The sequence below is a fragment of the Spodoptera frugiperda genome, chromosome 7 (genome assembly GCF_023101765.2).
Source record: "Spodoptera frugiperda isolate SF20-4 chromosome 7, AGI-APGP_CSIRO_Sfru_2.0, whole genome shotgun sequence".
Taxonomy (NCBI): Eukaryota; Metazoa; Arthropoda; class Insecta; order Lepidoptera; family Noctuidae; genus Spodoptera; species Spodoptera frugiperda.
Window position 1 is genome coordinate 332931 of NC_064218.1, and position 5199 is coordinate 338129.

At 36.8% G+C, this 5199-nt stretch overlaps 1 non-coding gene across 1 annotated transcript; it reads right to left on the reverse strand.

Moving 5' to 3' along the window:
- Positions 1-424: 424 nt before the first annotated feature.
- Positions 425-2396, reverse strand: LOC118266190 (uncharacterized). The gene is made up of 2 exons (XR_007705484.1): positions 1690-2396; positions 425-1214 (listed from the first exon to the last, which is right to left on the reverse strand). It is a non-coding gene; the product is annotated as an uncharacterized LOC118266190 (transcript).
- Between the last annotated feature and the right edge of the window lie 2803 nt (positions 2397-5199).

The following is a 5199-nucleotide window of genomic DNA, read 5'->3' on the forward strand; positions in this document are numbered from 1 at the left end:
GAAGACAGACTATGTTTTTATATGGAAAGATGCGTGCTATGGATGCGTGGATGGCTTCCCTACTATCGATACATCGCAGGCTCTAGCTGGGCATCTTCTTCGCACAGCTACATAGCTTAGTATCGGTGGAAACGGTCACATAGTTTCACAGCGTAACTATTACATCTTCGTAGCATAGCTACATAGTACATCTTAGGTGGAAAAGGATCATTACTGCATGGTGATTAAGTTATAGGTTCGAAAAAAAAATTTTTCATTATAATACGAACCAATAATAATACCTAAGCATGGTTGACTTGAAAACATGGTTGTTATTGTGACAATTGAAAAAATAAAAAGAATATCAAAAAATTGGAATGCAAAATCTTTTTGTAAGTATATTTGTAAAATAAAAACAAATCAAAATATCCAAGCCTTTTGGAACACATTACAAGTATCCTACAAAAATATAAAAATACCAATTAATAGCGAAAGAAGCTGAAAAACAAAATATTTTTATACCCTCACTTTGTCCACTTCGACTTAATATACGCTTCTAACTTAGCCAATCCGGGTTCATTGGCCTTTTTGTACCAATCCTCCTCCTTCAGGGCATCCCACCATTTGAGGAGGTAAGAATACTTCTCATCGACAGGACACAGGATATTTAGTGACGACACACTCGCCACACATGACACATCAGCTAACGTCATATGATTGGCTGCCACGAACTTGGTCTTCTGGAGATACTGATCCAAAACTCCATAAGCAGCATTAATTGCCTTAATCTGGTCAGCATTTGGGCCCACTCCTTGAGTCACAATCACACTGACAATATCCTTAATGTGAGGAAACAGGTCAGAAGTATCGAAGTACATTCGCTGGTCCACTGTCGCTCTTACCCTCAAATCAGAAGGGTACCACTTGGATCGATGTTCAGCACCATATTTCGATACTAAGTATGTGATGATGGCATGACTGTCAGCTAGGTAGAAATCACCATCTTCTAAGAAGGGTACTGAACGTAGAGTGTTCTTCTCAAGGTATTCTGGAGAAAGGTGAGCTCCTGATGGTAACTCCACATCTTGGACTTCACACTTTAAGTCGATGATGGCAGCAGCCATTAGGACAGCCCTGGCTGGTGGGCTGGCGTCTTTCTTGTATATCCTGATGACCATGGTGACTATCCGGTTGAAGTACTGACTCGACGTAAATGGCCATGGCCTTATATGTAACTGTTATCGCAGTGTTGTGTATCGAATGGTGATTACTGTTACACAATCGATATAAATAAATACGATTATGGTGTTATCTGAATCATCGGGTGTTTCCAAATTTAATTTAATATAAAAAGTACTATCCACTCATGTCTGACTTCGTGGTTTATTTTTTTTAATTTAGAACGACCCTTTTAGTTTAGGTTTATTATTTTTTTTATTATGCCATTCTAAAATATTGAGAGAGGAAGGAAATGATGTGTCTAAAATACCTATATAATTTAAAATGTATCTTATCTGCGAGTATCCATGTTTAATCAAAAACAAAAAGTAATCTACAGCGTAGATTTTCTTCTGATAACAATAACACAAGGTTAAATAATTATTTACAAACAAAATAAAAACACAACTTTGAAAATTTCATTAAAATAATAATTTATTCAGTTCAAATAATAAATAACATTAACAGGTAGGGACTTACAATTATAATCTACTTCACTCTGGAGAACACGAATGCTTTGTATGCTTCTAATCCTGGCACATTGGCCTTCTTGTACCAGTCCTCCTGCTGGATTGCGTTGAACCAGGCCGTCAGTTTGCTGTACTTCTCGTCAATAGGGACCATGATGGATGCTGATGAAACAGACGCTGCAAGTGAAATGTCAGCCACCGTCAGATGATCTGCTGCCGCGAATTTGGTCTTCTGTAAGTATTTGTCTAAAATTTCATAGCCAGAGTTCAATTTGTCGATGTGTTCCTTAGTGGGTGATGTGATTGCTCCACTTAGAAGTGCTCCTACTATAGGACTCGTGGCTCCTTGGATGGCTGAAATGTCGAAGAACAGCCTTGAGTTGATGGTCGCTCTCACTTGGTAGTCTGCAGGGTACAGCTGCGCAGACAGTGGGCCGCCATATTTGGATGCTAACTATGTGTTAATAGCGTGACTGTCTGCGAGGTAGAAGTCACCATCTTCCAGTACTGGTACTGTATGTTGTGGGTTCTTCTTCAAGTAGTCTGGTGTGAGGTGCTCTCCAGCCATCAGGTTGACGTCCACAGCTTCGTGTCTGAGCTCCAGAAGCTCGGCCATCATCAGCACCGCCCTGGCAGGGGGACTCGCGTCCATTTTGTAGATCTTAAGAGGCATGTTGACTGTGTGATAGTGAACCGTAGTGCGATACTGAAGGATGGCCCCCGCGTGGGCGCTTTATATCTGTTCGTAGATTATACGTGTCATCATGATCGCGATAATATAGATACGTGTTTTAGCCAACTGTCGGGCGAACAATTTTTATCAATGAGGTAACAATCAGGTTTGAGTTCAGCGGCGGCGGTGTAAATATTATTGTGCCTTGTCATTACAACTTATTATGTACACATCAGATTACTGCCGTATTAGTACAACACATTATTATATTTGTTTCCGCAAAATAAACACGTCAACCCTTTTACATAACGCCATCCAATTACCCAGTAACATTCAAATATCGAACCAATTAATTTCGTTTCAACGCTGGCGTTTTGACGGCGAAAAAACAAAGCCAAAGGGAGGCAAGCACGTAATCTGAGCATGAAATATAGCAAGATAAAATCGCGGGTAGTTATCTGAATATAGTCGTTTCCATTCAAATGTGCGCTGAAAACTGTGAGAGCCCATTTCGGCTGGACCTTTGTTGGGACACAAGCCGTAAGCTGCAGCGGATAGACATGCAATGCACTTCATTTACATACAAGAAAAAAATATTATAAACAAATACCTCAGCTAGTGTATACTGTGACTTTAAATTGTTCAATAAAAATATGAAAGTCATGGCATGACAACTGATGAGTGATTTAGATGATAGAGATAAAAAATTAAAAATCATGAATGAGTTCATACCAAGCATAAATTAATAAGATATTAGGGTGGTGTGGAGTAAATACTACACCGATAACGACCCCAAATGAATTGCAAAAGTTATCAGTCATGCGAGGGTACCGTGCGCAGAACCCACATACTTAATCGATATTTTATCTCGATTATAAATATTGATTAATTGATATGTACTTATATCTATTTCAATATGCCTATGATCGATGAGGCCAACACGATGATTTTGATAAAGTTTCTAGAATTTTATTTCAATTAAAGTAAGTTTTTTTTTATTTGATGGGTCGATGTTTGGCCTTCATCGTGCCTGGTGTTAAGCGATGATGTGGTCTATGATCGAGCAGTCTTTTAATATTTCACACCATAGAATTGTATAATAGCATAGAACTTGAGACAGGTTCCGATGTGTAAAAATATTCACGCTACCAATCAAACGAGCTAAATAAATATCTTGTTGACGTAAGCTAGAAATATGTCCACCCTCATATTATTATTTCTTCTAATGTCCAGAATCGCTTCATCTTATACTCTGGACCGCACGTGGTCACCCGATTACGGCCAGGTACACACTCAAAAGCTGGATTTCGATATAGCTGTTAAGGTCGTTTACCATGTATCACGCTTTTTAGCTACGGGATAACGGCAGAGACCGAAATAAAAGTGTTTGTATGACTATCAAGCTGTGGGTTGTAGGGTTATAAAATTGTATGGGCTAGCTCGATCGTGGAGGTCCAATTGGACCGTTTGTTTAGATTAAAGGGTTGATTAAATTGTAATTGTGTCTCCGTAGCAAATTATGCTATAAGGTCATTTTTATCATTGGAAATGTAAATAATAACACCTTTAACCAAATATAAATTGTCATTTTTTGTTAATTCCTTATTTTTCATACTACTTAGATCCAGATTTTGAATTACATATACTTTTGATTTCATCATTTCATGTAGAGCCGTTCTATAGCTGAATTCTATTGGACTTTAATACGATAGGACTTGAATTATAATATGAATATCATGTTTATTTGTACCTGTTTGTTGTGATTCTTAACTATAGTATTTTTGTGATTCACTGATAAATACGTATGATAAGACAAAAGATTGTGGCTATCAGTGTGACATCACAGTGCCGTGTGATAAATTATGGTTAGGCAGAGACAGTAATATTAGGTAACCTACTAAATGATGATTTGGCTATTTTAACGTAATTTCATGACTAAGTAGGTTAAAGAACTTCGGTTTTGAGTTCCAAAAGTATCACTAGTCATATTAACATAATAATCTTGTCGGATTATACGTCATCTGGAAGAATAAGCTGGCATCATGCTTAGGTGTGATCGATTTACGTCGAAAATATAAACTGAAAAAATCTTTTTTTTTAGAATAGGACCTTATTTTTTTTAAGTTACATAATATCCCCTAACCTTCACTTAAGTCAAAAATCCTATGCTGAAAACTGTACCACAAACAAACATGTATTATGTACAAGCATATAAAGAAGTCTGTTTAAAAATACGCTTTTATAATATTTGAAAATTATTATTGCATTAATAAAAAAAAATCTTAAAGAAATGTGACTGACTCTAACATCTCTCCTATGTTTCTAACATAAACATACAAATTCACGTACAAGTTTTTATCCAGCATCATCAAGAGGGATGACTGCCATTTAAAGCTTATTTAATTGAACATTACTATAACTTGGAATACGTCTACTGCTGAGCAAAGAGTATTTTATCTACGTACTTTACTAATTCTGCAACCTTTATCATGAAAAAAAAAGTAGCCTTAAAAGAAACATATTTTCACTAAACTGTTTCTCTATTATCATAGCACGTATACAGAGTGTTACATCTCCGCAGTATACAGGGTGTAACATACTAATAACAGAATAACGACGTATTGTAAGCCAGCGCGCTATGTCTAATGGATCCCGCTTTGTACTTCCTACGTGAAATCATAAAAATTGCTGGCAAGCGCGAAATGTAAGCTGTTCTAGTGAATCCGTGTTGTACGTAGTTTCAAACAGATTTAATAAAGTCGTTTGTGGAGTGTTGGCTTTCAATGAAAACATTGCAATTACTGAATAACTACTGATGTATATAATTTTATTTTAACTTTCGTGAGATATAGAGGCTTA